Raw genomic sequence first — 25,615 nt, forward strand, 5'->3', positions numbered from 1 at the left:
CAGATTTTGCAACCAAATTACGAATAAATACCACACTCTAGCATGTAAGCTCCGAGTCATATATGCCTGATGCAGACCTTCATTTAATTTTTATAGTTCATCTCATTCAAAATCGAATAGTTTTTATAAAAAACTTAGGGCCTCTTTGATTCGTAGGATTTCCAAAATGCGGGAATAGGAAGAACATGGGATTAGAGTGGAATGTCGTCTTGAATCCTACAAGATTGTACGAGTGTTTGATTGTGCATAGAAAAACACAGAATTCTTTCAAAGAGGTTCGAGTGGATGGGATGTTTCCTATGAAATCTAGTGCAAATGAATCATATGGAAAAATTCCTATGGTTTACAATCCTATGGATCAAACAACCAAGATAGGAAAAATTCCTAAAGATTAGAATCCTCCAAAATTCCTTCGAGAATCCTTTGAATCAAAGAAGCCCTTAATCTATTTTATGATTCATGCAATTGTGCGTTGTAAAGCATAAAGTAAAAACAAAGAATGGCAATTCAACTAGAAAAAAGTTTAGGCAGTTATGATACGGAAGATTCTAGAACAAAGGAGAACCACTGTTGTTTTGAGATTTGTGCATTATGCTTAAGTTCAACCATTGAGACTGCTAGATTGTACATGTGGCAAAATCCGGTGGGGGAATAGAAGATGGTGCGAGGGGCCGAGTGGAGGGAGACTATGAAGGAGTGCACAACTACGAGATCGATATTTAGAGAGAGGGGGCGAGAACATGCGCTGTTGCACATAGTGGCGGAGCCATGAAAAATGTCCCATGAGCTAGGGGGCCAAGCATTGCTAGTCCTTTATGAGGAGGGCCAATTCATCAACTTAAACCATTTTTACCAGCAATTGTCTAATGATCACATTCATATTAGCCACGATATATAGTGATGTTAGGGGGGGCAGGGCCCTTGTTGCCCCTTGTCTTGGCCATTGTGCGTGCGTCTGAGAGATGAAGCGGAGGGCATGGATGATGAGAGGGGCGTTGGATATATAATTAATGTGCGTGTATTAGCTATATATGTAATCCCATATAGAGAGGTATAGATTGATTGATGTGGACGTGGGAAAGAGGGTGAGACCTCACTAGATATATAGATTGATCGGTTTATGTGGAAAACTATGAAAGACCTGGCTATATTCACGCACACACACATAGAGGAACATCGATCGTTGCACATGCACGTCAGAGATAAAGAATGGCTGATATGATGGAGAGGGGGATGTGTGTGCGTGTGCCTTCATGGGAGACCGACCTGAAGAAAAAGATTGCATGTGTGCGATGGATAATGCCGACTGGTAGTGTGTGTGCATGCATGCACGAGAGGAAGTTAGTGGTACAATTATAAAGAGAAGACCAATGTGTGGGTGTAGAAGACTAGGTGAGGTCATAATCAATGTAAAGTTGAATTCAAATATTTGAATAAGAGATCATGATGTTTGAAACCCATGCATGCATGAATATAACAGAGATCTGCGCGGTGTGGTTTGGAAATGAGCATGTTGCAATGTATACACATTGAACAAGGTTAGATTGGTTTGAATTTGAGATACCGATGGCAGACATCGTTTGGCCACATTGCATCCGTGCATGGACAAACTATTCTAATTGGAGATGATGGGTGGCTTTCGCATCACATATCTATATCTATACCCCTATATATATTATATTTTATATTTTTATATAGTGTGCGGATAACTTTAACTTTGAAAGATGGTCATTGGATGAGGCCAATCCGATGGTGCAGAGCTAGCAAATTTGAGCACTACTGGCCGTTGGATATCATGTAGATTCCACTAGATTTTGCCACATGTACAATCTATAAGAATCTATGGTTGAACTTAAGCATAATAACAAACCTCAAAACACAAGCACTTCGTCTTTGTTCTAGAATCTTCCATATCATAATTGCCCAAATGTTTTTCTACATGATTTGTTATTACATTATGCCTTACAATGCATAATTCCATGAATCTTAAAATAGATTAGCTTTCTTATAAAAACTAGATGATTTTGAATGAAATGAACTATAAGAATTAAACGAAAATCTACATCATGCATATAAGACACAAAGCTTACATGCTATAATGTGGTATTTATTCATAATTTGGTTGCCAAATCTCATGCGTGCAATGCACGCGTACCTTAGTAGTCTAAATGGTGTCTATGTGTGTTGTGCGTGTTAAACACATTGTACGTAGTATATCATACTAGTCTAAATTGTCTTTGTTTTGGGTACACGTTAAGCTTGTTCTCCCGAAATTTCAAGCCGCGCCTTGTTATGCCGAAATTTCAAGCTAGCGTCTCTGTCTATCGTGCTGCGAAACTCCCGCCTCTTCATCCCGCGCCTTGTTAGCCCGAAATATTTAAGATATATCTTTGTCTCGCTATGCTCCGACAAACCCCTCCATCTCAACCCGCGCCTTGCTATTCCAAAATTACAACACGCGCGAAAACTCTCACCTCCTGTGAAATCCCGACACACGAAATGCCGGTGATACCCCTGAACCAAAAGAACCGCCTCAAATCGGTGGGGGTACTTTCGTAACTTACCCACATTTCGGACAAGCGCGTCCCTAAGCCATGGTTCCCCACTCCCATCCCATCCGCCCACCCATTCGTACACTGTGGGGGATATTACTACTGGACGTAAACCGGCCAGGAGTAGCCGGATTAACTCCAAGAAGATCAGAAGCCCATGAAGATATGAGGATGGTGGCACTTTATGAAGGCCCAAGGCCCAAAGGCGAGTTAAGGCATATAGATGTAAACCGACTTTCTCATGTAACTTGTATTGTAAGATAGGAAGGAAAGAGACCGAGCCGGACACGTTTATGATCCGGCCTCGGGACTCTGTAACCGGCGGGCGTCAACCTATGTATATAAAGGGACGACCCGACAGCGGTTTAGGGACAACACACAACAACTCGAGAGACAGGCAAAGAGGATTCGCTCCCTGGTCATCGAAACCCCAGCAATACCAAGCACAACTAGACGTAGGCTTCTACCTTCATCAAAGGGGCCAAACTAGTATAAAACCACTCATGTCCCTTGTCCGGTTTAACCCCTTTAAGCTAACCCGTAGCGATGGCTCCACAACTAAGTCCTTTCACGAGGACATCTGCCGTGACAAACCCACGACAGTTGGTGCCCACCGTGGGGCTATCGCACGATGGTTTCGAGTTCTTGAAGTGCAGCTTCGAAATACTCAAGGGATACGCTGTGGGCCGGATGACGAAGAGTCCTCGCGGCAAGCTCTACATTGATGATGCAAGGTGGGGTCCCGAGGCCGGTTCGATCGAATACGGGTACCGGATCCCTTTTGGTGGAATTCACGTCTTCATCGGCAAAATCGGTGAACCGGGCATTGAGCTGGACACCTACACCGACATCGTCGAGGCGGCTCAGCGTGCAAGAACTGCCCCGGTTCGGCCCGCAGCAAGGCATGTTTTCGTAGCTGTCATCCATGGAGCGGAGTATGAGGATGGACCAGCATCTGATGGAGAAACCCTCATCTGTTTCGATGACGAGTCTTCAACCGGAGAAACCGAGTCCCTGTATAAACTGCAGGATGGACGGATTAGCGGAGGGTCCGATGGCAACAGTATTCCGGACCTCCTCGATCTGCCAAGCCAGGTCGCGGTCTTCATGGCCAGTACACAACCAGCGCATCACTCTTCTACCGCCGTAGCGATGTTCTCCGGTTGAGCTACAGCAATGCCGGCAGGAGCAGGGGGCTCTGCGCCGCCTCCCGCTCAGGTTTTATCAGACTTGTTCGACGCCTTGGCAACATTGATGGTGCGGAGGTGGACGCTGCAGCCCAAGATCAGCACAACACAGAGATTGCAAAGGTGAAGGATCAAATAACTCAGGCTAAAGCGGACATGGCAGCAGAAGACGCCAGGATGGCTACAGAACAGGCCGAGTTGGAAGCTCAGGCCTACCGGCTTAGGTTGGACCAGAATGCCTTAGATGAGGTCATGAGTAGGAGATACCGGTCGCACCTCCCGCCGGGTTATGAGCCAAGAAATCTCTTCAACACGCCAGGAGCCGGGACCAGTAACCAGCCAGTGGTAAACCGGACAAAGGCGCCGGGCACAGGAGCGCTGGTTCAACCACGCACGATGAACGCGCCTCGTCAGAACAATGTTGTGCCACAGTATGTTCCGACGCCCCCGGGGTATTACTCCAACCCGTTGGATAACATCGTGGCCACCGCTTCATCATTGGCAGCCCACCCAACTGACGGTGAGTCACCAGTGGCGATTGAGACACGACTGGCTAGAGAGCTCCTTCAAACAGCTTTAAACCAGCAACAGGCTTATTCGCATAGTCGCGAGAGGATTAATTCCACCCCCCGTACGAGTCGGAGCTACAGCAGGCACGTTGAGGATGAACCGGCCGTATCAAGCAGTGCACATCACCGTAACACGCCACGAGGACACAACCCGGCAGGTGGTGGTGCTAATGCGTAGGATGTGGTGGATCATGGTCGTGCCTTTCGAGAGGCCGAGTTGGCAGCTCTGCACGCTACTCGTCAACCTACTCCGGTTCGCCCTACCACCTCAGTGGTGCCCGGCGTGGTCTTCAGTTCTTAAGGGGTGCCGTGTCTTACCCCTGCTTTGCGTAATGTGCCACTGCCCAAGGATTTTAAGGGACCTTGTAAGGTGCCCAATTACACCGCCGATTTGCCACTGGAGTCATGGGTGGAAAGTTATGAGATGACGATGGAGATGCTGGACATGGATGAAGTGGTGTGTGCTAAATACTTCACCATGATGTTGGAGGGGATAGCTCGAACCTGGTTAAAGAGCTTACCAGCTAACTTTGTCGGGTCATGGGCTGAGTTAAAACACCAGTTTATCCAGAATTTCAAAGATACATGTAAGCAGCCTATGTCAATTGTGGACCTAGCCGCTTGTGTTCAAGAGGAGGGGGAGTCTACGATGCATTGGGTAAAGCGAGTCTCAGCTATTTTGCATTCATCAGACCACATCAATGCAGATATAGCAGTTTTGACGTTGGAGGGCAACTGTCGGTTTATGCCATTAAAATTGAAGCTAGGGAGGCTCAAGCGTCACTGCAATGACATGTCAACCCTTGTGGTTGCTTTGGTGAAATATGCCGATTCAGATAGTACTAAAGACCCTGAGTCTGAGGATGACAAACTAGGGAAAGGGAAAAAGAATGGTAATACCAATGGGCAGCAGCACAATCCGGTAGGTCATGGGAATAACGGTAAGCGCAAGGCAGACAATAGTTTGGACTTCGTGGCTAACACTAATTCTCAGGACAACAATCAACGTCGTAAGTGTAAACAACCCCAGAGGGGCGGAGGGTCAGGCCCCAATCTGGAGTGCCTGTTAAATCAACCTTGTCCAAAGCACGGATCGAAAGAAAGGCCCGCTTCACATCATTGGAAGGATTGTTTCATTATGCGGGAGTTTAAGAATTCCAAAATGTTCCAATATGACAATGGCCCGCCTGGTGGTTCAGGAGGCGGTTTTCATGGGCTGGGTTATGGAGGTGGCAGCTCCGGTTCAGGATTCCAAGGAAATCAAACCGGGCATGGCCATGAAGAACTAGGTCAATCAAGGAGCTTATAACCATCAGGGGAATCAACAGCAGCAGTCAGGTTATCAGAGCAATCCGAAGCAGTTGAATAGTGGGCAGTATCATGTCTTTACCACTAGCTTGTGTAAACGCGATCAGAAGCTTCACAAGAGGGCAGTAAACTCTATTGAACCGGCAGTAGCTCTGTATCTGCGCTAGTCTGAGCAACCCATTTTATGGAGTAGAGAGGATCACCCACCCCGGGTTCATAATCCGGGTCATCGGCCTTAGTTGTGGCACCTTAAGTTGGGGGGTATAAGTTCACCAAGGTGCTTATGGATGGGGGAAGTAGTATCAATATTCTTTGCTATGATACCTTCCGCCATATGGGGTTGACAGATAAGAGTCTTAAACCGTCGAACACCGTGTTTCATGGCGTGGTGCCCGGTAAGTCTGCGTATCCGGTGGGCAAGATAGCCCTAGAGGTGGCTTTTGGAGATGATCATGATTCAAGGTCAGAAACATTGACTTTTGAGGTGGTGAAAATCAAGAGTCTGTATCATGCCATGTTCGGGCATCCAGCTTATGCTAAGTTCATGGCGAGGCCGTGTTATGTTTATTTACAGCTTAAGATGCCGGGTCACAAGGGGACCATCACAGTGCATGGGAGCAGGAAGATCACTTTGGAGTGTGAAGAGGGTGATGTGGCTTACGCTGAGTCGGTTTGTGCCAAAGAGGAGCTGAAGTTTTATAAAGACAAAGTTGATCCGGCAGACATGACTTCTTTGAAAAAACCAACTACAGAGCACGATCCGGCGTTGAAGTTTAAATCGGCTACAAACACTAAGATGGTTGATTTTGTTCCTGGTGATTCATCCAAACAGTTCAGCCTCAGCGCTAACCTGGATCCCAAATAGGAAAGCGCGCTCATTGAGTTCATCTGTGAGAACCGGGACATCTTTGCATGGAAGCCTTCTGACATGCCAGGTGTACCGAGGGAACTCACTGAGCACACACTTAATATCGATCCTAAGTTTAAACTGGTCAGGCAGTTTCTCCGCCGCTTCAATGAAGAAAGGCGTAAGGCTATTGGTGAGGAGGTAGCTCGGCTGTTGGCCACAAGGTTTATCATGGAAGTCTTTCACCCGGAGTGGCCAGCTAATCCGGTGCTAGTCCTTAAGAAAAACGGTATTTGGTGTATGTGTGTGGACTACACATACTTGAACAAGGCTTGTCCAGATGATCCCTTTGCCCTCCCTCGTATTGATCAGATTATTGATGCTATGGCGGGTTGTGACCGTTTGTGTTTTCTGGATGCTTATTCTGGTTATCATCAGATCAAAATGGCAGTTAAGGACCAGGAGAAGACAGCTTTCATAACTACCTTTGGAGCCTTCTGCTATGTCTCTATGCCCTTTGGGCTCAAGAGTGCCCACGCGACTTACCAGCGCTATTTTCAGAACTATCTTCATAAAAAGATTGGGCGCAATGTTCATGCATATGTGGATGATATTGTGGTGAAGTCCAGGAAGGGGGAAACATTGGTAGATGACTTGAGAGAAACCTTTGACAACCTCCGGGTTTATAAAATGATGCTTAATCCGGACAAATGTGTCTTTGGTGTTCCAGCAGGCAAGCTCTTGGGTTTTCTGGTGTCGAACAGGGGCATTGAGGCTAACCCAGAGAAGATTACAGCTATCACGTCTCTGGCTAAACCGGCGTGTGTCAATGACGTTCAGCGTCTGGCGGGCCGGATTGCAGCTTTGAGCCGGTTTATCAGTCATCTTGGGTAGAAGGCTATCCCTTTATATCAGATGCTAAAGAAAACAGGTGACTTTGTGTGGAGTGATGCGGCTGATAAAGCATTTGAGGATTTGAAGAGACAGTTAGCTGAACCGCCTGTTCTTGTGGCTCCGATTGATAAAGAGCCTTTACTGCTATATGTGGCTGCTAATGCCCGGGCTGTCTGTGTGGCTATAGTTGTGGAGCGCAAGGAGGCTGGAAAGGCGTATCCGGTTCAACGGCCGGTTTATTATATCAGTGAGGTGCTTATCGAATCAAAGCAAAGGTATCTGCATTGGCAGAAGCTGGTGTATGGAGTTTTTATGGCAGGCCGGAAGCTCAAGCACTATTTTCAGGGTCATCCCATCATAGTGGTTAGTTCAGCCCCTTTGGGAGATATCATACAAAACAGAGAGGCAACTGGCCGGATTGCCAAGTGGGCTATTGAGCTTGGACCTCATGGGCTCAAGTATACACCTCGCACAACGATTAAATCTCAAGCACTCGTGGACTTCATCAATGATTGGACAGAGTTGCAGGCACCAGAGGAAAAGCCATACAACACTTATTGGACTATTCACTTTGATGGATCCAGGCAATTGGAGGGCTCGGGGGATGGAGTCATATTAACTTCCCCACGAGGTGACAAGTTTTGTTGTGTTCTTCGCCCAATGTTCCCTTGCACTAACAATGCAGCTGAGTACGAGGCCTTACTGCACGGTTTTCGGATGGCTAAGGAGATGAACTTAAGCCGGGTCAACTGCTTCGGTGACTCGGACCTGGTGGCTCAATAGATGTCTGGCACTTGGGATTCTAAGGACCCACTCATGGCTCCATATCAACGAGAGGTGGACATAGTGGCTGGTCATTTCAAGGGTTATAAAGTTTACCATATAGACCGGAGAAAGAATGAAGCGGCGGACGCTTTAAGTCGCTTAGGTTCTAAACGTAAACCGGTACCACCTAATGTCTTCCCCGACATGCTACATAATCCGTCGATCAAGATACCAACAGAGGAGGAGTTGGCTATTCCTGACCCGGAGGCCCAGTTGGTGGCGGCTTTGCATGTTACACCGGATTGCACTGTCCCGTACTTCGCTTACATGAACCGGGACGAGTTACCGGAGGATGAAACCTTGGCCCGGCAGATAATCCGGCGATCCAAGTCAATGACCATTATCAATGGGGAGTTACATCGTTACAGCGTTACAGGAGCAATTCAGCGTTGTGTGTCTCCTCAAGAGGGTTGTGAGATTTTGCGAGAAATCCACGAAGGAGATTGTGGTCATCACGCCGGTTCAAAATCCTTGGTGGCTAAGGCTTTTCGTCACGGCTTATATTCGTTGACAGCTCATGCTGATGCTGAGGATTAAGTCAAAAGGTGTGACGGTTGTCAAAAATTTGCATGCCGCACTCATGTTCCGGCTCAGGAGTTGAGAATGATTTGAATCCCTTGCACATTTGCAACTTGGGGGATCGATATGGTTGGACCTTTAAGAGATCCAAAGACAAAAAGACCCACATGTTGGTGGTGGTTGACAAGTTTACCAAGTGGGTGGAGGCAGAGCCAGTTAGTAAGTGTGATGCAGCCACGGCGGTTCAATTCGTCAAGAAGACGATCTTCCGGTTTGGCTTTCCACACAGCATTATCACGGATAATGGTACTAATCTGTCCAAGGGTGAGATGGAGTTTGTCAATGTGAGCATATCCGGCTTGATATAGCGTCAGTGGCTCACCCCCAGTCTAATGATCAAGCTGAGAGGGCAAATAAAGAAATTTTGAGAGGTATCAAACCCCGGCTTATGGTTCCTTTAAAGCAGACACCGGGTTGTTGGGTGGACGAGTTACCTTCTGTGTTATGGAGTATCAACACTACACCAAACAGATCGACAGGTTATACACCTTTCTTCATGGTTTATGGAGCAGAGGCGGTTCTTCCTAGTGATATCCTTCATGACTCGCCCCGTGTGGTGGCTTACGTTGAAGCTGACAATGAGAAGGCACGTCAGGACTCACTGGACCTGTTAGATGAGGAGCGTGATCTCGCAGCGGCACGTTCTGCGATTTATCAACAAGATCTCCAGCGTTATAATAGCCGTCGGGTTAAAACCAGAACTTTTCAAGAGGTTGATCTGGTGCTCCGACTCATCCAGGATCAAACTGATATGCACAAGTTATCCCCACCTTGGGAAGGACCTTTTGTGGTCAGCAAAACCTACACAACGGGTCATACTACATTATCGATGTTCGAGAGCACAAAGACTCACGTAAATCGGAGGAGGAGACCAAGCGGCCATGGAATGTAGCCCTTCTTCGGCCTTACTATAATTGAGCCACAGGCTCTTCTTATGTACATACTTGTGACAATGTATATATTATATAATAAACCGGAGCCTCGGCTAAAGCGGGGTCTCTGTTCTTTTCTACATCATGCGTGGTTCCACACAGGCTTCTACTGACAAAGCAGAGTTTTATTAACCCGGCCCATAAGGCCACACAGATATATAGGAAGTCACTAGGGGGCTTGGTTGTCTTCACACCATAGCTACACCTCTTGATCGGTTTAAAACCAAAAAGGGATATCACTAGGGTGCTTGGTTGTCTTCACACCATAGCTACAGCTCTTGATAGGCTTAAAGCCAAAGGGAAATTATGTGGAACCAGAGAGAGTATGTTGCATTAAGCACAACTCAAACATAGGTAACCACTGAGCACAACTCAAATATTACCTGGGGGCTCCTTGCTTCTCAAAGAACAACGAGCTTGCACCCTTGTAATAGGCTATCAAGCCAGGCTTGGAAGCCAGGTGAATTCACCTAAAACCCCGGGTTATCCTATATCTTTAAGTAAGCCACTCCATCCAGGTAAACCTGCTATGACCCATCGAACGTTTGACAAGTCAATCTCATGGACCCTGAACTTGTTAAAGTTAAAATGGTGATTGGTTAAAGATTGAGGTCCATCTTAAAAGGCTTTGCAAAATGGTTTAACTCAGCGGCCTGGCAGCCCATGAAAAGCCTCGATTTAGGGCCTCGCAGCCCATGAAAAGCCTTGTATATTTATTTTTCATTTGTTGTTTTTAATATCTTTTGATAAGGGATTTATGAATATTTCTGATAAACCGGTGTTTATTACAACCCGGCATGGCTTTCAACGCTCAGTTGTCAGTACATGATCAGTTATAAACCGGCAGCAAATTGCTCCGGTCTGGTTTTGGCTACAGGTCACCAGCATTATATGAACAAACCGGTGTGGTTTTACGTGAATCGGCAAGAGGGAAAGGAGTCATCAACCCTACAGATGGGTATTTTCACTCCTATTATACCAACAGTTGGTCAGCCAACGAAGATATATCACAGGTATCATTTATTTTATATCTAGTTAATACAAATCTTGGTTATCCATCCAAGTTATGTATATATATTTTTGGGCATCATGACCCGTCCAGTGGTAAACCACTAGGACACTTTTAAGTTCTTATATGCAGGAACATAAAGGACTATGCATAAATAGATCCCAGAGGCAGGACAAGTTTTCAGTATTAAGCAACACAAAACATGCTCGATGGCATGGCAGATAAGGTGTTCATGCTATCCAATTACAAGGTGCTTTCAACACCCCAAATTGAATAAGTGTTTTCAAAGGAGTGGCAAACTGCAGCTGATAAACTGGCGACGGGTTTAGGATTCTTCATCGGGACGACTTGACGATTGAGGGTCATCTTGCGCGTTCACATTCTCTTCATCCCTCCCCAGACGCTGGAAATCAACCGTTGACCAATCGATTCTGGTTAAAGCTTGAAAAATGGCCTCTTCATGAATGAGGTTGGAGGGGTCAATGTCAGGAGCATAAGTATGCTTACGGAATGGCGGCACAAGTTCTTCAAAATTATGAATTAACACGTGCTGTCTTTTTCCCCCAGCATCATAAACCGGTTGAAAATGAGATAGATCCGTAATCTCCGCTAGTTTGCTTGCTATCGGCCGCGTCTCCTTTGTCAGCCTTTGGAGATCGTCGTTATTTAAGTCTGAGCCATCTTCTTTCACACTAGGACAGCCTTTGATGATATCTGCCGGTTCAAGATCCAGAATCCATGCCTTAGCCCGGATTAGCGCAGTCAGCGCACCTGACCTTGCGGCCGATCTCTTCGGTTCGTTGATCCGGGCAGGCAACATGGCCAGCTTTTCGATAGTTTCTTTTATTAGTGATGGCGGAGGCTTGTTATATACTGCAGTGCAAATGGCTCACTGGGATCCAGAGAACAGCTGTTCTATCAAGGTATAGGCCGCTTTAAGCTTCATCTCCATGTCAGCGCCTAGGTGAGCAATGCGGGTCCCTGTCATGGTTAAACATCAGTAAACCGATCATTGATAAGATATTATGAGTTAGACAAACTGCATGAGAGGGTACTTACCAAACACAGCAGAAGTCATGGCGTCAATCTGCCGCTTTAAGCCAGTCAGTTCTTCAACCACCGGCTTCAGGTCTGCCTCTGCGTTCTCGGCCTTTTTTGTCAAACCGCCCTTTTCTGTCTCCCAGTCTGTACGCTCTTTGTTGAAGGTCTCTTTCAGCCTTTCCATGGCTGCTAGGGCATTTGTTAACTCCTCCTTGGCCTTGGAAGCCTCTGTTTGCTGAAATTTGACATTCTCTTGAAGGTCCACGGTTTGAGCATCCTTTTTACTCAGCTCAGCCTACAAAGTTGAGGTATATCATCAAAACAGGTTATGAAGTACCAAGCATATAATGAGTTATGCACTTTGTACTTGGGGGCTAATGCCTATTTGCTCTATCATCAACATATTTTTCAGAAGTCTCAAGTACAATGCAAGCATTATCCTTAACACTTGGGGGCTAATGTACATCTGTGCAAAGTTGGCGCATTGATTCAAGACCCGGTTTACCTGGCAAAGATAAACCGGCCCTTGAACGATGACTTGACATATGGAGGATCGGCATGCAAGGATTAAGATATTACAAAGTCCCGGATTATGATTAACATCATAAACCAGTCATTGGGGGCTACTTGGGATGATACTTGTACTTTGGATTTAAGAAAGGAAAAGTGATGACAATACCTCATAGTGTTCCTTCATCAAGTTCACCAAACCGGCTTCATAATCACGGTTTGAGTGTAGACGGTTTAGAAAACCGAAGTGGAGTTCTTGAGCACTGAGATGGGCGTAGCTTGACAAGTTAGTGCTCCATTTGCCTTTTTCCATGGCAGCACGCTCTTCCTTGGCACTATGTTTCGCCAATATAACAGGATGGCCAGGAGAGCTGTGGCTCATACCGGTAATGATAACATCACCTTCTATGTCTCCAGCAGTCTTTGCTGGAGTTGATGGAGTGTCAGTAGCTCTCATCGGACTAGAAGACCTATCATCAGCCCGGATTGGATCTACCGGTTCATCATCAGGCACAGCAGTGTCAACTTCTGGTTGGTCATCAATATTGTGATCTTGAGGGGGTGGTTGATCAAAAGTAGCTTCAGGATTCGGACCCTCCGGTTCAACCGTTTGTTTCGGTTCAACTAATTGCTCCGGTTCAAGAACCACCTGGTCTTCGGGCGGATTGTTCACCCAAGCCTTTTTGCTGGGTCTGGCTTTAGCTCTAAAACAGAAAAAGATGTGAAAGTTAAGTATAGTATATAAAGTATGGAAACATCGATAGAAGGGGTTGAAGTACTTACCCAGCTATAGTTTTGAGAGGAGGAACTTTGGTCGCTGTTGACTCGCTAGAGGATGAGGGAGGTGTCACTTGATAATTTGAATCGGACGGATTAAGAGGTTGTCGGAAATAACCTGCCTTGGGATAAGAATTGTCAGAAGTGGGTGAGACCTCAGATCGGCGCTTTCAAACCGGGGTGTCAGGTAAAGCGGTCGAAGTGACCTTTTGGCCGCTGTGCCGGGTGGTGCGGCGAGCATCGTGCTGCTGCGTCTTCAAAATAAATGTTGGATCCAAGTGAGCAAGAGGATGAGAAAAGCTTACTTTTCGGACCGCTTGACGAATTTTTTGTGTTGGCATAGTGTCTGAACCGGAGGAAAGGATAATTACCTCTACATCGTCAGCTTGTCTGCCCTCGACGCCCTCGTGGTAAGTATCATTGTCAATGAGATGCATGGAAAGGGAACCAAGTGAATCAAGTTCTACCTCAACTTCTGATTCATCTGGGTCGTCATCCAGTTCCATACTGATGCGTTCAGGTGCTTTCCGCTTTGTGGTTTTCTTGACAGCTTTGGTTTTAGGGCGGGCAGTTTTTGCCGCTTTCTCTTGAGGTTTCTTCTTCCAAAACGGATCATCACCCTGTTAAAGGTGAAAAGAAGGATATTTAAGGATTGTACACTATAAGGATATTAAGTGTAAAGCGGAGGAACAATACTCACAGCAGGCGGTTTCTTTTGCGTATAAAAAGGGGCTAGCCCGGTTTGGCGACAAACAACTTCCGATTCGTTCAAAATCTTCTTGACGGCATCAGTGACTTCTTCATTTGTTAGCTAAATATTGATATGACGTTGGGAGTCTTCTAATTCACCAGTATACTCAAACATTAAGCAGGAGCGGTGACTTAGTGGCAAGATACTCCAAGATATCCAACAACGGACAAAGTCTACACCTGTTAAACCGTTGGCCAAGAAGGCTCTTAGCTTGGCGAGTTGAGGTGCATACGGGGCAAGCCGGTGGGCACGGTAACCCGGCAGAGGGTTCTCCTCTTCAGGGGAGGTGTCTTTACGATAGAACCAAGTTTGATTCCACTCCTTGGGGTGACTTTGCAGCTTGGCGTGAGGGAATTCAACATCTTTTCTTTTTTGAATGGAGACGCCACCAAGTTCAGTGTTGGGTCCGTCTACAAATTCAGTACGCCGATTCAGATGGAAGAAATCCTGGAACAGCTCAACAGTTGGTTTTTCTTGTAAGTACACTTCACAGAAGACTTGAAAGTTGCATATATTGGATACCGAGTTGGGTCCAATATCTTGAGGGTGGAGCTGAAAACTGGCAAGCACGTCCCGGAAAAACTTCGATCTGGGTGGTTTGAAGCCACGGCCTATGTGATCAACAAACACCACTGCTTCACCCTATTTGGGAGTAGGAGGATTCTCCGGTCCAGGAACTCGCCACCGGATCTCATTCTTTTTTGGTAAGGTACCAATTTTGACCATTCCATTAAGTTCCTCCTCGGTAACCTAGGAGGGAGCCCAGTTGTAGGAATAAAACTGCTTGGCCATTGCAAGTGAAAAGCTGAAAAGAAATACCGGTTTACAATTCATTCATGGTGGTGTATAAGGTGCAACGGGATGAAGAAATCCAAGTATGTAAATTTCGTAAACCGGAGACTGACACAATGATGAATGACAAAGCGATAAACGAAACAAAGGTATACGCATACTGTTATACCAGAGTATGACAACGGAGATAAAGGGATTGCCGGTTTACAAGGGGACTAATGGTATGTGATAGATTGCTCTCTACAAAGGTAAACCACCTATTTGATACAGAAGATGCATATCTAAAGCAAGGACGACTAAATAATGTAAAGCAAGTTTCACAAGATTACATGGTAATTTTGGATCTATCGTAAGACAGGAAAAGTAAAAAGATTTAGACCTAAAAAGGTTAGTCCTGAAGCGGTTCACAAAAGTGCAGATCAGTTTTTATGCGTATAAGGGTTTGTTGTGATAACAGAAGATAAGGAATGCTATAAATATTACACAAAATGCATCAAACTTGAGGTGTTTATCCATGGACTAAGGAGGAACAGGGAAGAACAGTGCTGAAGCTTCGATGAACAATGAAACCCTAGGTAGATCTACAAAGGAGGAAAGGGGAGGACTTACAGCGGCTGTTGAAGGAGCGGAGGTACGCCGCGGCTCTCTGGTGCAACCAGGTCGATGCAGTGGCCAACATAGAGGCGGAAGTGAAGCTCGGCGACCGTGGCAGCGCTCGGGTGCAGAGGCGTCGCGAGGTGGAAGAAGAAGTGAAGGGACGAAGGGGAAAAAAGGAAATGACCCGTGGCCCTATTTATAAGGTAAGGGGGGAGGTAACAGGCGTGAGAATCAAGGGGCCAGAATATTGGATACCTAACAGGAGCGGTCGCCTCGATTGTCGGAGGCTCATTAACTTTAGGTGAGATGTATCATTTTTAAATAACAAGATAACATCATGGCGATTAAACATGATCCTGGAGTATGACGTCATGGCGGATTACAAGATCAAGGTGAAGAGGCAAGGGAAGAATTTTTCTAAGTGTTGAAGATTGGCATGAACAAGTTCAAATCAATCTGGGGCCTAATGTGGGGGATATTACTACTGGACGTAAACCGGCCAGGAGTAGCCGGATTAACTCCAAGAAGATCATAAGCCCATGAAGATGTGAGGATGGTGGCGCTTTACGAAGGCCCAAGGCCCAAAGGTGAGTTAAGGCCTATAGATGTAAACCGACTTTCTCATGTAACTTGTATTGTAAGATAGGAAGGAAAGAGACCGAGCCAGACACGTTTATGATCCGGCCTCGGGACTCTGTAAACTCACGGGCGTCAACCTATGTATATAAAGGGATGACCCGGCAGCGGTTTAGGGACAACACACAACAACTCAAGAGCCAGGCAAAGCGGATTCACTCTCTGGTCATCGAAACCCCAGCAATACCAAGCACAACTAGACGTAGGCTTTTACCTTCATTGTAGGGGCTGAACTAGTATAAAACCCCTCGTGTCCCTTGTAAGGTTTAACCCCTTTAAGCTAACCCGTAGCGATGGCTCCACAACTAAGTCCTTTCCCGAGGACATCTGCCGTGACAAACCCACGACATACACTGAGGCCGGCAAAACCCGCGAAGCCCCACACCCTCCTCCATCCGCCACCTAGCCGGTGCCTCTTCCCCGACAACATCGTCGACAGCAAGACCTCGACGTCCCTCATCCACCATACCGGATGAGCATGCGTCGTCGATCTGGTCGTCCCGCCGGTTCAGCCACCCCGTCCTCCACCTCCAAGGAGCTGCCCCCATGTTCCCCTCGTCTTTCGCGCCACCTCCATTCCCACACCGCCGTCTTCACCTGCACCACTGGAAGAGCACCATCATCACCGTTTCCTCGGATGAAGCTGTGGCCCAATCGGCGCCACCAAAGAGGTTGTACACTAATCGCCACATTTTCTTCTTGATTCGATATCACGGTGCTGTCGGCGCTCGGTCCCGAGCCGACACGACGTGGCTCCATCCACGCCGGCATCGCTGGCCACTTCCTCCACGGTCTCGCTCTCTCGGTGGCGACATCCACATCAGTAGGAGCTGCTGCTGCTTTAGCTCTCGCTCACACTGCTGTTGTGCTCTTGCTCTCGGTCCCCTGCCTGGTCTGCTCTTGCTCTTGCTCTTGCTCGCGCTGCTGCTCTTGCTCTTGCTCTTGCTCGCGTTGCTGCTCTTCCTCTTGCTTGCGATGCTGCTCCGATTTAGCTACACTTCAGTCGGCTGAATCTACTTTTGGGTCAGTCGATTTTCAGGGCGGGGGGGCTCGTCGGAGTTAAAGAAGAACCAGCCGCAGCGGGGAGGAGGGCTCGCTGGAGAGGTACCCCACTAGCTATCTTATGGTTCAGGATGGGGGCGGTGGTGGGGCGGTGGCGTGGGGATCGCCGGAGAAAAATCTCGGCACGGGGCGGGGGGCCTAGAGGGATGGCCGGGGCGGCGGCGGACAGGCGGTGGGGAGTGTTTTCGGGGCGGGCGGGGCGGCGCACCGCCGGCCGCGGGCGGCGGGGGGCAGTTGTTTGGCCGGTGGTGGCTGGCGGCTCAGGGGGTGGAGGTTGAAGATGAACTGCAGGCCCTTGATTTCGTATCCAATGGCTGCAAAATCGACTGACCAGAGATGAAAAGTCAGTTGACTGACTTGTAGCCTCACCTCTAGTGCATTCAGTTTCGACGGTAAAATTCAGTTTCGACAGCAAAATTCACTTTCGACAGTTAAGTTCAGTTACGATAGTTGAATTTAGTTTCAACTGTTAAGTTCAGAGATGAGCGGCTAATGTATACATCTAGCACTTTGTGGTTATGTATTTTACGTCATCTATTGGAGATGCTATTAGAATTCCACTCAGGTTAACGCTGTCTCTCTTGTCCTGCTTCAGCCTCAGCGCCGTACAACTCCCCGGAGCTGCTCCAACGATGAAACCCTCCATCAGAGTGGAGCAGTACCTCGGGCTCCATCTCCAGACGCGTAAGATCTTCTTCCCTCCTCCGACAGCCAAGTCAGCCAGAGAATCCTCACCGGCAAACCCAATCACGCTGAGATCGACATGGCTTCACCAAAGAGGTTGTACACTTCTTGTGGTTTGACTTAATCTCAACATGCTTCTTTGCATCCTGTGATCTTCCAATTCTTGTGAACCAAACATCCAGATTGGCCGAAATCCTGTGTTTTTAAATTCTCTGTTTTGCACGTGCATTCCTATCCTATTCCTGTCTATTTCCTATCCCTGCATTATTAGAATCCTCAAATTCAAACAAGCCCTTACACAATTACTTATGTTACAGATATGTGTCAAAGAAAACCTTGTGTGGTTTGTCCTGCTCCTGCGGTGCTGTGTTCCAACCCAGCTCAGCTGCTCCAACGATGGAAGGGTTCACCACAGAAGGGGTCCACTCTCCAGACTGTCTTTCGCCGCCTCAGATCCTCTTCCCCGCCGCCGGCAGCCATGACAACTGCATTACCATTATCAACTGAGCAGATGACCTTGAGGACTACACGGGTCCGCAAGAGAGGTCACACTCTTCCATTTCTGCTTACGTTATGCATCGCCTAATATGATGACCTGCTACTTTATCATCGTGTTCACCTATTAGACTGCGACTCCGGTCCAAACTTATGCTGAAACTTGAGTTTTGAAATGGTTGTGGGGTACATATTGGGGCAGCAATCAGTACTATCTGTCTACTATCTGGTTAATCTTGGGTGTCTACTATGAGTTTCATGTTGGGTGCAAACAAACATTGAAGGAGCCACTATCTGTATTTTTTAACTAAAGCTATTATCTGCCTGCTATCATTTGTTTTGGGTCTATCCACAGTTTGCTACCATCACTCTGGATTTGTGCATGCACTCCTTACATAATCTCACTATGTTTTATTCCTATGCATGTCAGTTATTGTACACAATGGAACTGAACATGTAGAGCAAAAGAGACGAGCCTTGCATGGCAATAAAATTTCATGTAGACGTCGCTCCATGGTGGGCGCAAAGGCAGCCCCCCTCCACCCATTTCGGATCGTAATCAAGAGGAAGATAACTGTTCTAAGGGGGATTCAGAAGGAGAAGACCACTCCTTTTTACCCCATGAGGACTTTGCTCTAACTTGGCATGCTGATGTTGGTAATATCATGCATATGGCGCATTGCATTGCTTACTGTATACATCAAAGATGCCATCTGCTTTGTTTAGAAAAGCTTTGTGTCAATGCCATCTGTTTAGTTTCTTTATCGTATTGTGAATCATGCAATGCCATCTTGTTTAGCCAGGCATCATATATGTGAATTTTGGAATGCCACCCTAGTTAGCCAGTCATCTTATCTGTGAATTATAGCATGACATCATTTTTATTACGTGTTAAATTTGTCAACAATTTTAGTACATTCAATTACTCTTCCTGTGCATCAGCCATTCGGCAGGGTCATGGAAAAATCTAGAGTGGAAACAAGGTCTTCAGAGCAGACAATGCTATCTGACGAAGCGCATGTCTTGCTGGTTACAGATAGCTCCTCAGAGGAGGATTCAGAGACAGATGACCAGTCCTTATTCCCCCCCCCCCCCCGAGTGCATGCTCTAACTTGGCAGGGTTATGATGCTCATATCGTGCATATGGTATCTTGCATTGTTATATCATTTGTGAACGCCACCTGTTTAGTGTCTAATTACCATATATGTGAATTATGCAATGCCATGTTGTTGCAAGACATTATATATGTGAATTATGCAATGCTATCTTGTTGCAAGGCATTATATATGTGAATTATGCAATGCCATGCTGTTTAGCTAAGCGTCATATATGTGAGTTATATCACGCCGTCCTTTTTTTGTATTTCTCATTGCTTTTATCGACAATGTTTGTATATTCAAATGCTCTTCCTGTGCATCAGCCATTTGAATTGGTGATGGATAAATCTGGAGTGAAAACAAGGTTTTCAGAGTAGACAATGTTACCTGGTGAAGCAGATATCTTGTTTGTTACAGATAGCTCTGCAGAGGAGGATTCAGATGCAGATGACCAGTCCTATTATCCCCCTGAGGTGTATGCTCAAACTTGGTAGGGTTATATTACTCATATCATGCATATGTTGTATTGAAATGCTAAGTTTTTACATCATATACACGATATTGAATGCCATCTCCTTTGTTGACACATCATATATGCGACTGCCCTCTGCTCACTTCCTTGGTATATTAATCATGCCTTGATGTTTACATAGACAGCATGTATCTAAATTATGGCATGCCAACCCATTTTCTAAAGACATAATATAGTTATATCATCTCATCCTATTCACATAGTCATCATATTTTGAATTATGTCATTCTATCTGTGAATTATATCATGCCATCATGTTTCCATCGACGACATGTTTGTGATTTATGGCATGCCAACCACTTTAGTAGACACATCGTATAGTTATATCATGTCATCCTGTTTACATAGTCATCATATTTTGAACTATGCCATTCTATCATGTTTAGTTAGCCATCATACATGTGAAATTGTATCATGCTATCCTGTTTAATTAGCCATCATATATGTGAAATTATGTCCTACTATTTTGTTTGCTTAGACAACATAAATGTGAATTATTTCATGCCCTATTTTCTTCCCTACTATCCATTGCACATGTTCAATTACTTTTCTTGTTTATCATCCATTTCAATTGGAGGGGGTGATGGCAGTATTTGTGGGAGTAAAAACACGGTCTTCAGAAAGATCATGCTACCTGTCAATGGAAATAGAACCACGGTTGTACTTGGCCAACCACACATAACCCAGACTCACGCAGATTGTACCCCTACCCAGTTGGACAGAGAACCAACTACACCCCTTCTAACCCAACCCCAGCTGGTAGTAACCCAGTTCCCGTTGACACAGCATTGTCTCCACCACAGAGCACCCAAACACGAGTAGTTAGTAAGGCAACTGCAGTGCCCAAAGCACGAGGACCACCACTCCGAACTTCAAGTCAACGCTTAAAGCAGAAGAAGAATTATTCTCAGGTCAGGTTCCATAGCTATGGTTCATACTACTTTACTCTTGCATCACTATATTTACTCATACTAGCTAATTTCATATTTGAAGGATGCAATTGAAACTCCAGTGGCGCAACATGTATGTTTTAAACCTGTTTATTTAACGTGTTTGCTGTTGTAACTTGCTCTATGTTGATTTCAGTTTCAATTGAATAAAAAGTTATATTCTCATGCCATGCACCTTACAAGTGTTGTTATTGCTGTGTAGTTTCCCACACTTATATTATGTCTAAGCTACTTTGTCTTAAATAGATATGATTCGAACTGTATCTATCTTGATTTGGCAACATAAACAATAATGATATAGACCATACAGTGACCATACTACATAGATATATGTTTGTCTCATGATGTTATCCTGTCCACCTTACTACTGAACTGGTTTACCAAAACGAGTTTCATATACTACATTGTAAACTTGTGATGTGTTTGTTTGTTTCTATTTTAGAATGCGGATAAAATATTGGAGAAGAGTACCCCATTATGCAATGGTACAGGAAGTAATGCAGATAAGGTTCAAGATAGTGAGACATCCCAGTTCGTCTCCAAGAAAGCTGATAAAAACTATATTGAAGACATTGAGACAACCCCAAAGTCCTGTCCTGATGTAGTGTTCGAGTTACTGGCTACTATTGCTGGCACCAGCTCTTCGAACTCGCTGCCTGAATCAATTCGGCTTCTTGAGTCTCAACTTCAAGTTGGAAGACATCAATCATATGTTATGCGACAGGAAGTCGAAGGACTGAGGAAGTCCCTGCAGAATTCAGATGCATACTTTCTGGTGCAACAACAAGTGCTGGAGGATTTAAGCGCCAAACAAGAGAAAGTTAATAAGCTTGCTAAGCATCTTGCCATCATTATGGGTACCCAGGATATTGTTTCTTGAGCTCTTCTAAAGTATTTTTAGTTCTGGACTTTATATGCTGCTTTGTTCCCTATATTTGCACTGGTGGCGAACTTTGATGCCCAATAGATGTAATATGTGTAATAGTCGTGATAGCCTACCGTAAATTGCTTGCCTATTTATTTCCTTATTGTCTTGTTTATTTGTTTTCTTGTAGTCAGTGCAGTTCTTTTTCCGCGGTTTGCTAGTGGCCACAATAACCTATTTTTTAAAACTAGGCCACATTAACCATGGGCTACATATTACTGTAGTTAACATGGGCCTCCTACGGGCCGTAGAAACAACGAGCCTTCTAAGGGCCGTAGAAACAATGGGCCTTCTACGGGGCGTAGAAACAATGGGCCTTATACGGGTCGTAGACGCAATGGGCCTTCTATGGGCCGTAACATCAATGGGCCTTCTATGGGCCGTATGATCGGTTAGCCAAACATGGGCCCATAACAGACCACATTATGGCCGTAAATGGGCTAGAGTTGAAACATCCGTTCATGGGCCGACCATAACGGTCCGTTGTTAATCGGCCGTATTTGATGACGCTATGAAAACGGCCCAACGTATTAACGGGCCACAAATAGGCCGATTGTAACCACGGGCTGAATTTGGCCCACAAGCAGAAAATGACAATAACGGGCCGAAAGTAAACGAATGCTGGAAATGAGCCCAAGAATAAATGGTCCCGAAGAAGGACGAAAGATAACATTGGCTGGAAATGGCCCAAAGATATAATGGGTCGTTAATGGGTATAAAGTGATACACTGTTCATTACGGGTCAGTTTTACCACAGGCCGTTAATGGGCGAGGGTTACTAAGGGCCTCATATGGCCCGAAAGACGTCATGGGCCATACATGGGCCGGAAGTTAAAACGGACTAGAATTATATTGGACGGCCCAGATGACGCTACTGGGCCTAATTCGGACAGGCCCTAAACGGGCCCTGGGTTAACGGGCTGTAAATGGGCTATATGCGAACATGTCGTTAACAGGCTTGCCGTGGGCCAGCCCACCACCTTTTGACCAAGTCAAACGGGCTGGCCTTTTCATAGGAATGGGCCTCTGTTCGGCCGTGCCACGTGTCCATATATTATAGGCGCTTTGGGTCCAATGAGTGGATGACATCTGTCCCAGCCAGTGATGATTTTACACGTGGAAAATCCCCATTGGTCGGGGCTGTTAACGGGTTATCGGATCCAAAACCGGACCCGATAGCTTAACGGCGTTCCGTTACAGTGGATGCTACGTGTCGGTCACCCTTGACAAAAACACTTATGTGTCGCGCGATTTATTGTCATGGAAGTGGACACTTTCGTCATGATAATTTTGGTAATGTCATGGAACTCTTCTACGAAAGCACACGTATGACTATCTTGATTCTGTCATAAATTTGTCATGGATGTACATGCATGACAGAATATGTGACCTACTGTGACAAACACGTATCATCACGGAAGTGTATTTTTTTGTAGTGATGGCTAGTGGAGGCTCTACGGTTATCATGTTTTTGCGAAAAGACAATTTTTCCCTACAACAAAGGAATATATTTTGTCTAACTATCATGGTAGTTGATAAACATTGAGAAGGTTTCTCCAACTCAATCCTAGTTAAAAGTAATTAACAGCCCAACAAAATTAATTAAGAGTGACGAGATCAAATCAATAATTCAAGTACCACATACTCAAGATGCCCATAACCGGGGACATGGCTAATCATGATTAGTTTATACACTCTGCCGAGGTTTGTACACCTATAATCCCCTACATCTACTAGCCCATCTTGGAAAGGATTCCCACAACTTACTCAACTATGCCAGAGCCCATAATGGCTTGTGGCTTCACACGGAAGTTTCCAGCATCAATAATATTATGATCCCTTTGAGCCTGGGTGGCAAACTATAGGATGATCACACGGGTACTTCGGGATATTCCAGGACAACTCTGGATTGCTCCAGGTGCCCAGACAACCACTGGGTGATCCAGGGTCCCTCAACCAATCCACCCAGATGTGTATTAAAGTAGCCACCTTAAGTTAACCATTATTTAACAACTCTCACATCTGTCATGGATACACTCAACCAAACCACATCTACAAGCGTGGCATAGCGGTATAAGCATAACATAGAAGTAACTCCCAAGGTTTGATATAAAAGGGACAATAGGTTCTACCTCATCATCTACTTCCCAAAACCCACAAGTTATCAAACCTACTCATGCAATGTTTGAGGACTAGACTAATGCATAAAAACTGGGTATTAAAGGGATATGTTCAATGTGTTACTTGCCTTGCTGACGATGTGCAAACCCTAGAGACTCGTAGTAGCACGCTTCACATTCCGGAAATTTTATCGCAAACAAATAGTAGCATACATAAGCACTCAAGCATAGATGCACGGGTAAAACTCAGATAAGAAAGTCCAAACTGAAAGTTCAAATGTAGAGCTTCGATTTGCAAAACGCATCCTTGAAATCGGAGCTACGAAACTTAAACTATGATCAAAAGAAGTTCAAAATCAAATCTGCTTGACATCAAAATTTTATTTGTCCGAACCATGTTCAAGTTGGTTAACTGGAAAGAGGGGTTCGAGACGAAGAATTTGGTGTTGTTTCACTGGATTTGGACAAACTTTTAAAAAGTTGCGGGCGTTCGAAGATCAGGGGCTAATCTGCGATAGAAATAATCACGGATAGGTCCCTCGCAGGAAAGAAAATAAAAAGAAAATACTAACAAACAAACGTTCGCTAGCAGAGACTAACGAACGGACGCGTCCATGAACCAGGACGTTCGAACGAACATTCGCTAATTAGCAAAACTGAAGAAAAACCGCGAAAACCGATCTATAAAAAAACTAGTGAGATCTAGGGTTTACTGAAATAAACCGACGAAAAACCAGGCAAAACCGATCGACGACGGCGGATCTGAACGACGGCGGGTGGCGGGTCCGACGTGGCAACTGCGGTTCGGGGCTTGGGCGACGGCGGCGTCGGCGGTGCAGCGGCAGGCGGCGGCGTGCGGCGCGAGTGGAGGTGGAGGCGGCAGCAGGCGGTAGCGCGAGCGCGGGTGGCAGCGGCTAGCTACGGCGGGGCTTGCGGTGGCGGGGCTTTGCTGCGGGGGGGCGATGTGAGGAGGCGAGAGGGGCTCCGGCACGTCTTATAAAGGGGCGGGGCAAGATGGCTTGGGGAAGGGGGCAAGGAGGCGGGCCACGTGGCCGAGCCGGACTCGGCGTCCATGCGGCGGCGCGCGGGAATGGGCCGGCTAGGCTTCGGCCCAGTCTGTCCCGAAATTATTATTTTTTAAAAATAAATTACGCCGAATAAAATCCTAAATAAATAAAAAATTCGAAAAATGCCAGAAACAATTTTCACCATCTAAATAAAATATTAGAACGTGGTGAACATTTTTCTGGCCTGAAAATGCAATTTTGAAAAATGCATATTTTTCTAATTCAAATAAAATCTTGAAAAAAATCCAAATAAAATATTTATTTGATTTTAAAATCTTTCCTCCAATATCCCCTGATTTGGAGAAGTTATTTTATCTCCTCTCATTATTTTAATATTGGAAATATTTCGGAGGGAAAAATATTAAAATCAATATGATCCTGTTTTCAAATTTGAGAAAATTGAAATATGAAAATAAATGAAAAATCCCCAACTCTCTCCTTGGGTCCTTGAGTTGCTTACGATTTGTAGGATCAAAAGCAGAATGCAAATAAAATATGATATGCATATGATGAACTATGTATAACATCCAAATTTAAAATTTGGGATGTTACAGAAGCCCTCCAAAAGTAGCGGCCAAGTTTCTAGACAAAAACTAGCCAATAAGCTTGAGTCACGTCTGGTCGGCCTGGCAGTGAGTTCTCAGCCTCCCTAGACCTAACACTGCGCGGACTACAGCCTAGACAAGGTTTGGCTGAGCGTGGGCGTTGTTTTGACCATGCCAGGGCGGTGACCACATGTGGACACTGGTTCTAGCATATGTTTGACGCGCTCTACGTCGCGCCAATGCTTCTATTTGGCACGTGCTCGAGCCAGAGCTCGCCGACGACTACCGCGCCGCGCCACCAGTCTCGACTCTTCACCCTTGTCCTCTCCCC

Source organism: Triticum urartu, chromosome 2 (assembly GCF_003073215.2).
Source record: "Triticum urartu cultivar G1812 chromosome 2, Tu2.1, whole genome shotgun sequence".
In the NCBI taxonomy this organism is placed as follows: Eukaryota; Viridiplantae; Streptophyta; class Magnoliopsida; order Poales; family Poaceae; genus Triticum; species Triticum urartu.